The sequence below is a fragment of the Sphaerodactylus townsendi genome, linkage group LG15 (genome assembly GCF_021028975.2).
Source record: "Sphaerodactylus townsendi isolate TG3544 linkage group LG15, MPM_Stown_v2.3, whole genome shotgun sequence".
In the NCBI taxonomy this organism is placed as follows: Eukaryota; Metazoa; Chordata; class Lepidosauria; order Squamata; family Sphaerodactylidae; genus Sphaerodactylus; species Sphaerodactylus townsendi.
In genome coordinates this window covers 14,887,266-14,899,060 of record NC_059439.1, presented here as the reverse complement: position 1 = coordinate 14,899,060, position 11,795 = coordinate 14,887,266, and the positions used below count along the sequence as shown (strand labels likewise).

The 11,795-nt window shown below is 43.6% G+C and overlaps 1 protein-coding gene across 1 annotated transcript in view; it reads left to right on the top strand.

Moving 5' to 3' along the window:
* The first annotated feature begins 513 nt into the window (after positions 1-513).
* Positions 514-11,795, top strand: part of TTLL6 (tubulin tyrosine ligase like 6) — a 62,938-nt gene continuing 51,656 nt past the window's right edge. The window contains exons 1-4 of the mRNA XM_048516383.1: positions 514-592; positions 3,039-3,137; positions 7,023-7,121; positions 9,883-10,113. The gene's annotated coding sequence lies outside the window, so the exon portion shown is untranslated. The remainder of the gene's footprint in view (positions 593-3,038; positions 3,138-7,022; positions 7,122-9,882; positions 10,114-11,795) is intronic.

Here is an 11,795-nt window from a genome sequence, read left to right as displayed (position 1 = left end):
ATAACAGCCAGGAAATTCCCGAACTGGAGTTGGCAACTCTATCTAGTGGGGGGGGGGGTACAAAACAATCTTGGGATTATTATGCGAGGTAGAACCTCTTGGAGGTGACGAAAGGGCGATCATCCATATTCAAATCAGCCAGTTCCGTCACGGGCTCTGATTGGCTGCCTCTTCTCCTCCCTTCGCCACCCGAATCACAGTTGGAGACCGTTTGCCTCGCGCTAATTTGCATGCGGCAGGAGGATGAACAACCCGACGTACGCGTGCGCAAGATATGGGCACTCGGCACCAGATTGGGAGGGGAGTGAGAAGAGCAGAGTTCTCCGCGCAGCCGCATTTGCGGAGCCATCTCTATGACAACCGTGTCACCCCCCCTCAATTTCCCGTCACATCCACGTTTCCGATTTGACGTCACTAATTATCTACCCTCCTTAAACAAAACAAATTCCCTCGAGCTTAAATTTTGGCCAATAGGAAAGCAGGCTTTTTTTTTTTGTCCTATAGAAGGCTCTCCTCGATTTGAGCCAATCGCGCAAGAGGAGCAAAGGGAAGCTTTTCTTTTTTGAAGCGCTGGTGGGCGGAGAAGATGCTGGTTGGTTGAGAAGGATAACTGGGGAGGAGGTGGGAGGGGGGTGAAGGGATGGAGGGGGTGGTAGAGCCGCGGAGTTAAGGACCAATGAAGGGGGATTTTTGGTCACGTCACCTGGGTGATGTCACGCTGTCTAAGTAGTCCCCTCTATCGTCATAGGTTAACTTTGACTCTGGGGGTGCTGCAAAGGAGTCGTGAAAGTTCTGCCTTTCCTTCAGAAATATAGGAAAGTGCACGTTATTGAAAAAGCTTTAATTTACCTAGGTTATATTATTATTATTATAACAGAAAAAGGGAAAAAGAAGTAATAGAAAATAGTTAAGATTGCAGTAAAAAAGACATCTACCCACCATTATATTAAATACATATTACATAATGGATCCCAATATAACGTTTTCTGATTACTAGTATGTCTAATCTTAGTATGTCTAATCAAGGTTTATTTTCATTTATTTATTTTTCAATTTATATCCCGCCCTTCCCACATGGCTCAGGGCAGCAAACATCAATAAAACCACAACAATCAATTGTTTTTTGTTTGTTTAAAGCCAAGTAAAATAGACAAGAGAAAGCCAGTGTGGTGTAGATAAAGAAGAATTTGGATTTATGCCCCACTTTTCTCTGTAAGGAGTCTTCAAGTGGCTTACAATCCCCTTCTCACGATAAGGCTTCACGTGAAGAGTGGGGAAACAAATCTGGTTCACTAGACTGAAGTCCACCACTCTTAACCGCTACACTGTGTGGGCTCTCTTTTGTTTAATTTAGTTGAAGTGTAGTGATTAAGGTGTCGAATTGAGATCTGGGTTCGAATTCCCACTCTGCCGTGGAAACTTGCCGAGTAACTTTGGGTCAGGTGTACACTCTCAGCCTCGACCCTGGCAAGTATTTGGATGGGAGACCTCCAAGGAATAGCAGGGGCATAAGGCCTAGAGCAGTGGTGGCGAACCTATGGCACGGATGCCAGAGGTGGCACTCAGAGCCCTCTCTGTGGGCACGCAAAAACAGAGTCGCCCACACCTCCCACACACACACATCTAGGCTGGCCTGGGCCACATTAGCATTAAACCTAAGACCTAGTTTTGGGGAAGCAGTGTAGGTAACCCTGTTAAGCGCTGTTAAACCCCACTGATTTTCATGCGAAGAACTAAAGCGCCATCCTTTACCTGGGAGTAAGATCAGTTGCTGGCAATGGGGCTTGCTTCTGAGTAAACCCTCCTAGGGTCATGATTCACCCATTGGAAGAGTTGTACTGTTGCTTCAAAGCCAAGCCACCGACTACCACCAAGCTTACTCCCGAGTAACGCAGGCCTCGGAGCCAACAATTTTTTCTAAACTAAAACCTCAGTATTCAGGTTAAATTGCTGTGTTGGCACTTTGCGATAAATAAGCGGGTTTGGGGTTGCAATTTGGGCACTCAGTCTTGAAAAGGTTCTCCCTCACTGGCCTAGAGGCAGGCAATGGCAAACCATCTCTGTATCTCTCTTGCTTTGAAAACTCTATGGGGTTGCCATAAGTCAGCTGTGACTTGATGGCAAAAAAAGTGCGAAGTTAGACCTCACCACTTCCATTTCTCCTATCTCTTCTACACTTTCATGCCGCAGTTTCCCTCCTTTAATTCACCTATATCCCCCATATCAAATGATTTCTCAGAAAGAATTCCCTGCCTTTTAGGTTTCACGGACACCCTCCCCCAAAGAAAACAAACCAATTACAACTCTTCCACATAATAAATTGTAGTCTCTTATCCTGCTTTCCCTGTTGCCTGACATTTCCTTTAATCATTTAGCCCTAAGCCCTTTCCAAACTCTATTTTCTGATTCCCTTCTGCCCTCAATTCACTGGGTGGTGATCAGCAGTTGGGCCTAATTGATTCCCCTGCTTTCTCCCTAGTCCTTTCTAAACGCTTTTGACACTGAATAATTGATTTAGCTAATCTTAATCTAAATAACATAACTTTTAAAATAATGGGATTATTTTCCCCAATCCCAGCAGGTCCTTCAATAGCTAGGGGTGGGGGAGCTGGAAGCCAAGGGTACTGTTAACCTCCAGGGGCATCTCAAGATCTCCTATTACAATTGATCTCCAGGGGACCATGATCAATTGCCCTGGAGAAAATTGCTGCTTTAGAGGGTGGACTCTATTGCGTGTGACCCAAACAAGGTCCCGCCCCATCCCAAACCCAGCCTTTAAAGGATCCACCTCTAAAATTGGCAGGTCTTTCCCAACCCAGAGCTAGCATGGTGTGAGTTTCCTGATTTGGATTTCATCTCCTTCCTTCACCTCAGGGCAAACTGGAATGTGCCCCACAGACTCGAGTTACTTAGGACCAGGGATGTTTTACTTAGATGCTGGTGAACCACATTGTTTAGCAGTTAAAAGTGTTAGTCTAGGCTGTACATGATGAATTACAAAGGCTGACTTACACTCTCTACCTTTTTTTGCCATTCAGCATCAGTACACAGGTAGCATACCTAGCAAGGCTTTCTGGGTCTGTTGCTATCTTGAACTCATAAAATGAAAGAGAAATCTACATGCCTCGAAGGAAAAGGTGAGCTCTTAGCGACTGTGGATATTCACACCAGTGTCTTGTCGGTTTCACCGCCATCATCAATTACTAATTTATTTTGTGCAGAAAAGCAAAATACCTTCCTTATTTGCGAAAGGAGACTTTCTTACTCGCTTTAGTGTCTTCACACAGGCAAAGCTGACCTCGGTTGGAGTGAATGGAGAAGCCATTGTGGGTGGGAAAGCTTGTGTACAACTGACCCGATTCCTTTATCTGCAGGAGGTTGCTGGATCAGTTGAGTCCCCCGTCTTGTCCTGTTTTGGTTCTAATTTGCAATCTATTTGATATCCCTCAGGTCTGGGTAGCAGAGCGGGTGTGCTTGGCATCAGTTTGTTTCTAGTTAACCCACCCAAGAGTGAGAGGTTAAATCCTTTATTTGACAGCTACTAAATAGACTCCCGAAAGCAGAAGCAACTGGAATCTCGCAGGATCTCATATTTCTACAATGTACAACAGCATGTTGTGATTACGCAGCCATTAACATTCTGACATCATTTCTCAGCCACTTGTTGCATGTTTGCCCATATTGGACCATCTGCATGCTTCCACATGGGTCGTATGTAAGGGGCAGTCCTGCCTATGAGTGTGTGATTTAGAATGCTAATGAGACCTAGGTCATGATCTGCCTCTTGCCCTGCAGTGCCCTATCAACAGGGACGTACCGCCCAGGGGGACATATGGGATCAAATGTCCCTGGGCTGTAGCCATTTAGTCACATGGGGAGCAGAAAATCGCCCCCATACCCCTCCTCCTTCCCCCCGGGTCCCCCTGACTTTGAGACGACCTGGTGCAAAAAAAGTTGTTTGGTCGTGGTGGAAGAGGGCAGCCGGCCAAACGGGGAGGGGGTGGTGGTGGCAGAAAACTCCAATTTTGCATCAGGCTACATTTCCCCTAGATACGCCTCTGCCAATCAACAGCTCCAATGCACAGAATGTGCCTACAAGCTTTGTATTTCTGCATTCCCAAACAGCAAACTAGCTACTTCCATCTGTCCTGACCTTGCCTCGTAAACAAAAGCTTTGTTTACTAACATTCATCCACTATGATGCTTCTCTTAACTGCAAAACTAACAACAGCCTACAGAATACTTGCAGGGTCACACATGTTTTCCAAGCTTTTGCTTGGGAATTAAGGGATATGCACCTTAATTCTTAATTCTTATTCAGAGTAATATTTGCTTAATTCTTATTCAGAGTAATATTTGCTTCAGAGAATAATCAGAACTGCAGAAAAAACAATTGCTGCTAACCTGCCTTCCATTGAGGACCTGTATACTGCACGGGTCAAAAAAGGGCTGTGAAAATATTTACTGACCCCTCGCATCCTGGACATAAACTGTTTCAACTCTTACCCTCTAAACGTCGCTACAGAGCACTGCACACCAAGACAACTAGACATAAGAACAGTTTTTTCCCGAATGCCATCACTCTGTTAAACAAATAATTCCCTCGATAATGTCAAACTATTTATTATATATTTATTATATAATTACTGCACTACTTTTTTCATCATTCCTATTACCCATCTCCTCCCAATTATGACTGTATGACTATAGCCTGTGCTGACATTTCATTTTATTTTATGATTTTACATTTTATGTTTTTATTACTATTGATTGTTTCCTGATTGCTTACTACTAGACCTATATGACAATCATTAAGTGCTGTACCTTATGATTCTTGACAAATGTATTTTCTTTTATGTACACTGAGAGCATATGCACCGGAGACAAATTCCTTGTGTGTCCAATCACACTTGGCCAATAGAAGCCCTATTCTGGCTCGCCTTATCTCTATTCTATTCCTTTATTCATTCTATTCTATTCTATTCCCATTCCTATTCTATTCTATTCTTATTCTTATTCGGTCTTCTATTCTATTCTGCCTTATTCTATTTCCGTCTTCGTCATTTGGACATTGGCTTGGATCCAGCAATGCATAAGCAAGAAGTATACTTAGCACAGTTGTGGCAAGCAGTAGCGGGAGGGCTGCCGCAGCACATAGCATTTTAAAATGATTTTTAAGTAATAGCAATGCATATGAAGCAACGGGATTTTTCATGTTTGTATTTAAACTGCTTTTGGAGTTGCATTGGAGGAAATACCTTTGTCCCTTCCGCACATGCAGAATAATGCACTTTCAATCCACTTTCAGTGCACTTTGCAGCTGGATTTGACTGTGTAGAATAGCAAAATCCACTTGCAAACAATTGTGAAAAGTGGATTGAAAGGGCGCTATTTTGCATGTGGGGAAGGGGCTAGCCACATAAAGGGATTTCAGTGCTTCGGCTAGCTCATGGTCTGTGGTACACACAATCTTTTTTTAGGGTCCAACACTAGCTAGTAAAAAAACTGGACGTATGTGAAATTTAAAGTCCCTTTTGCTTGATATATTGTTAAAGGCTTTCACAGCCAGAATCAGCTGGCTGTTGTGGGTTTTCTGGGCTGTGTGGCCCTGCTTGCTTACCTGTTTGCTGGTTTTACGCAGTCGGCTGAGGTGGTCATTCATGGTCGCCTGTTCGCCTGTTTTGATTAACGTATTGTAAAAGAAACTGCTAGGGTTGACAGCAACTTGGAGAAAAAGAGTCCTGCTCTCTTGATAGAAACTTAATGGGATGTTACTTACCCGGTGATATCTATCTCTAGGCTATGAAAAGCTTCACTTGACCTTTTCCACCTGTTAACAGTACAATCCTAAACAAAGTTACTCCAGTCTAAGCTGCATAATTCTGTTTAGGTTTGCACTGTAAGTTGCTATTAAAAGGTGGGATATTTTCTCTCTCATGGGGCGATTTCCCACTGACGATTAATCTTGGGATAGTCACCTGAAATATCCAGGTTTCCTTGCGAACTTTCCACTGCTGAACCATGGAACACAGATCAGTCCCATTTCTGGCGCTCCCCCCCTTATCATGGGATTTTCCTGGACCTGCTTGTATATACACCTTTTTGAAAGAACACTCCAATGGAAGCGAATAGGAGATGGGGCTACCCATTTGAGGATCCATGAACCAAACTTCACCAAACCTGGGTGGTATCATCATCAGAGTCCTCTACTGATATGACTCAAGTTTTGTGAAGTTTGGTTCAGCTTTGAACCCCCAAAGGGGGTGCCCCCATCCCCCACTGTTTCCAATGGGAGCTAATAGGAGATGGGGGCTACCCACTTGAGGGTCCATAACTTTGGCCCCCATGAACCAAACTTCACCAAACCTGGGTGGTATCATCAGGAGGGTCTCCTAAAGATACTCTGAAATGTTGGTGCTGCACCCCTGACAGCAGGCACCCCCCCCCCCCCCAAGGGGCAGACCTAGACGTCTTCACTAGAAACATGCTGTAGTGAGGATGTTGGAACCTGGATGAAAAAGTGCCGACTCTTTTGAAACTTGGCTGTATCTAGATTAAATTTTCAGTGGGAATTTGGCCATGGTTGACAGCAACATTAGAAACTGCAGCATTTGCATGTATATATTGTGAAGAAACACCTGAATTTAGATCAGGCATGTGTTTCTACAGTTCGTTTTCTTTTCCTTTTACAAAAATAAATATGTTAGGCCTTTAAAACCTGTCCATACTTCCCCCTCTTGAATTTTGGTAAGCATTCATGTGTCCTTTGTCACCTGATAAATGTAAATACATGTTCAGGCTTCAGGCAACTGTGACTGGAACAAACAAACCTTTCCTTGGAAACAGGACTGATTCTGTTAGCTGATACTCCTCCATTGACTCCTTCAAAACGACTCCTGATTTATGCTAGGATCTGTTATAACTGCATTCATGTGTCTTGGGTAGATTGCATGCTGCAACTGTTCTCTTATCAGCTAAGGCTTCAATTTTGTTACACAGTGTTTGTTTTTTACCCTGCTTAGAGACATCAACATGACAACTGCAAGAACATATTCCTTCACTTATAAACAGCTCTGGGAAGAAGCTAAAGTTCATTCTAAGAAATGGAAAAAGAGAACCAGGTTAGTGTTAATAAATGGGTAATAGAGGTGGTGAATGTGAATGGAATGATTATTCATGATTATTAATTAATGATTATTAAGAATATAAGAAAGATCCTGTTGGATCAAACCAGAATCCATCTAGTCCAGCACTCTGCTACTCGCAGTGGCCCACCAGATGCCTTTGGGAGCTCACATGCAGGATGTGAAAGCAATGGCCTTCTGCTGCTGCTGCTGCTGCTGCTTCCGAGCACCTGGTCTGCTAAGGCATTTGCAATCTCAGATCAAGGAGGGTCAAGATTGGTAGCCATAGATCGACTTCTCCTCCATAAATCTCTCCAAGCCCCTTTTAAAGCTATCCAGGTCAACACCACCTCCTGTGGCAGCATATTCCAAACACCAGTCATGCATTACGTGAAGAAATGTTTGCTTCCTTTTACACTCACTTGTCAACAAATCTTGTTGCGTTCAATTTTCTTATTTTAAAAGTTATTGGGAGCCCATAGCAGTAGATCAGTTTGATTCTCTACTTTAAACAAATTATTCTACATTTAAACATATGCAGTCCCTTCATGTTATCATATCTTTTGCCAAGTGCTCTCTAATCCCAGCAATGTTTGATTTTTTTATTGGTAAGAGTCTATTGATTTCAAAGGTACCATTCTTGAGAATTACAGCCTAAATACAAAAACAATGATTTTTCATAATTTGTGATGTTTACATGTGTATTGTTTTGCTAGACAGCTAGGCAATCCTATTGACAGCTTAAAAATGGTGTGTTCGTTGTATATTCCGTTTTTAAAATGCTTTGTATGCAGATTACAATGTAGGATTAATGTAGTTATGTCCAATTGTACAATTTGGGATTAAAGTAGTTATGTCCTATTTCAGAATAATTGCTGCAATTTTTAAGAATTTCTGTAAGAACCTCTCCCTTCTCCCATCACCCACTGATGAAAACAAGCCTTGAAAAAGACAAAGGCCCATCTTTAAACAAGAGTTCAGCCTCCCTTTACTTTTCTATGGGACTGAAAATGAACAAGTAGTCTTTTTAAAAACAATATTTGTACAGGCGGAAAGAATTGCTCGTACATTTGTACAGGTGGAATTGCTTGTACATTTGTACAGACTGAAAGGAATTGCTTGTACTCTTGCAAAATGTATAAGATGTTGCCATAGGGTTGCCAACTCAGGCTTGGGAAGCACCGGGAGATTCGGGGGCAGTGCCTGAGATAGGCAGAGCTGGTGGCCCGAAGAGTGGGAGAAATTGCTTTTGTGTGGGTTGGAGAAAGTATGGAGGAGTGAGAAAACCCCAAAAACCTTCATCGGGAAAAAAAGTGCAGTTATCTCCTTTGCTTTCTCTGGGAAAGGAGAGAAAAAGTCGCATTTTAACAGGTTTTGAAAACCCCAAGGATTCTCTGATCTGACAGTGCGGTGAGTTCCAAAGAGGGGGAAATGTGTGCATAACTGAGAATCCAACCCAAAGGGAATGTATGCTCAATGTGAAGGAGACCACAAGTTTGTAAATGGCCACAGAGAATCTCTTTGTGTAAAGACTTCTAATGCTCCAAATTTTCTAAATTCACTCATTTTCTGCCAAATCAGTGCAAACTTCTCTGTAAACCATGTCCCCCTTTTATCTAAACTTCTGATTATCCAAATATTTTGGTAGCATGAGATTTGGAAAATAAGATTTTAGGTTGAAGGGACTTTTTGGTTTATAGTAAAGGTCCCTGTTTTCTCTACACCTATGTCATCCAAAGCACAGGTATAAATAACTGCCTGTCTCCCTAATATATGGTTCTTCCCCCGAGATGGCTGGTTATACATGGAATGTTGATGGTTCTCCTACTTGCTTGACATTTAACTTTCTTAAACTGAATTAGTTGTGGGACCCTAAATTTTCATCCTGCTTTCCGACGTTTGTTGCAGAAGCGAACCTATTTGATGCTGATGGACACACTAAGCTTATCTTTAGAATACACAGACACAAGGTGGAGATTTCCTGTGTCTTGTTATCTCTTCAAACTGCTTGCTTGCAGGAGAACCTGACCAGTTAGGTTCAGATTTCAGTCTGTAGATTTGATAGGCCCGGAATTCTCTCATCCTGCCGATCTGGTATCAATACCAAGGTGGCACTCAAGTGGAGGTGCCTGTTCCTTCGGGTGATAGCATTGCACTGCAGAATCTGAGGAAGACGACACTTATAGAGACAAGCAGGGGTAAGGCATTAAAGAAGCAGTGGGCTATAATGGAGAAGGATATGCATAGTTGTAGAGTCTGTTCTGGGAGTAATGCATGAAATATTCTGGGCATAATAGACATTAACAGGGCTGCGGGTATTAGTGGCTTTTTTCCTTGTAAGGAACATCCAGTTACCTAGGTGCTGCTCTAAATAAAAAGGGATATGATGGGTGACTGTCTCTTTTGAAAGGAAGAAGCCATCCTATCAGAATGCTGACAAACCCATGGAGATTGCTGTTAAGCCATCTAAATGAACATGTACATGTGTATGGGGCTAACTTAGGGTTGGAGCCATTCAGCTTTTGTGCTGTTGAGAAAGGAAGGAGGGTTTCTTTTGGACCACTCAAAAAAGGCCATACTCAGCAAGATGGAACCTGCATGGGCAAAAGCCATTTGGGATAGGGCTGTCATAAGAATGGGAATTAGCTGAGCAAAAAAGCTATCTGGGTCATTTAACTTTTTTAGATAGTTGCTTACTCAGGAAATATGAAGACCCTCTAGCTAACCTCTTTGCAAATTCGTGTTGCTTCTTTTTCAGGATGAAGGTATCAGATGAACTTGGACCTTGCAGTTCATTTCACAGAGAGAGGGACGAGGCAGAAGAGCTGAGTGAGAAGGACGTCTCTGAGCTAGAACTTTTTCCAGGGGAGCTGGAAAGGGAGGAGAGTGCGCTGGACACCACCGACCAAGAAACCGTCTTGTGTGAAGAAGAGAGCAGGAAAAGTTCGTGTGTCAGCACGGCTGGGAAGAAGAAAAGGAAGAAAAAAAGGTTAGAAATAAGCACTGAAAAGACTTTGAGCCAGGAAATTGTATTTCTAAAGCTCCTGAATACAAGGGAGGCAAGATTGGGAAGAACAGGAACTCCTGATGGGGGACAACAGAAATGGAAAGAATGCAGAATTTATGGTGTGAAAAAGCCAGGCTCAGTTTGAAGCCGGGGTAGCCCCTGCATACAACACAATCCCATTCAGTATATACAAGTTTTTTTGCTATCAAGTCATGCTGACTTATGGTGACCCCATAAGGTTTCCATGGCAGGAAAGGTGCAGGAAGATATTGGGGAGATGGTTTGCCAATGTCTGCTTTCGTGTCATGTCCTTGGTATTCTTTGGAGGTCTCCAGTGGTGGGATCCAAAAATTTTAGTAACAGGTTCCTATGGTGGTGGGATTCAAACAGTGGCATAGAGCCAATGGGGCTGGGTGGGGCACGACGGGGGCATGGCCGGGCATTCCAGGGGGGGCATTGCTGGGCGGGGCTGTGGCAAGGACGCAGCCGCTGCGCCGGTCCTTGGGCGGTAAATGAATGCATACAGGCGCAGGCTGCCACGCACCTCGTGCTAGACTGCTTCAAGTTCTGCACGCTACTGCTGAGGAGTAAAGGAGGGGCGTAACTAAGGCAAAAATCACGTGGCAAAATCACCAATTAGTAACCCCCTCTCGGCACACACAAATAATTAGTAACCTACTCTCGGGAACCTGTGAGAACCTGCTGGATTCCACCTCTGGAGGTCTCTCATCCAAATACAAGCCAGGGTCAGGGCTGAGAGTGTGTGACAGGCTGAAGGTCGCCCAGCGAGCTTCGACAGCTCGAGTGGGGATTTGAACCTTGTCTGACACCACTACACCAACGCATTTTAATGGCATGTAGACTAGGGGTCCTCGACATGTGGCCTCTGAGCTACTGATACCACACCAGCTGCTACACCTGAGTTCATGTATCCTCTAGAATCAGAGGCATATCTAGGGAAAATGTAGCCCGGTGCAAAATCTGAATCTCCCTTCCCCCATGGGTGGCCATCCTCCCCCACCATAACCAAACAACATTTTTTTGCACTTGTCTTGAAGTCAGTGTATGGATCCAGGGGAAAGGAGGATGGGTGTGGGGGGGGCGATTTTTCCACCCCTGTGACTAAATGGCTGCAGCCCAGGGACATTTGACCCCATATATCCTCCTGTATGGTACGCCCCTGTCTAGAAAAGTGTTTCCCGCCACGTGCTTCTTAACCCAAAAGTGAGTCACAAAACCTGTGAAAGCGGACCCAGTGTTCTTTGAAGTTTTGTTGATTTATGCCTGCTCTGTTGTTGTTTTTCAAGTGGATCACCATATCAAGTCAATTTGGACTTGTAGGTTACCATAACAAAAAAAAGTTGGGAACCATTTCCCTACAGGACCCAGGAGAAGACCTGCTCCAACTTTTAAAAGAAATCTTTACTTCTTTGGATTTTTCTATGTGCTGCTTAACCAATAACTTCTTTTGCAGTGTTTTAGCTAGTCCATGTCCTGTATCTAGGGCGGATCAAAAGTAAGTAATATGCCAAGGGAGGGGGGAAGTAGCAGCTCAGGATATTTTTCATTATTCAGAATAAGTTCTTATTGAATATAAGGTTGATGAACCTGATTTAGACCACATCATGATGATGGGTCATCCCCCCACTCTCCTGAATACCACA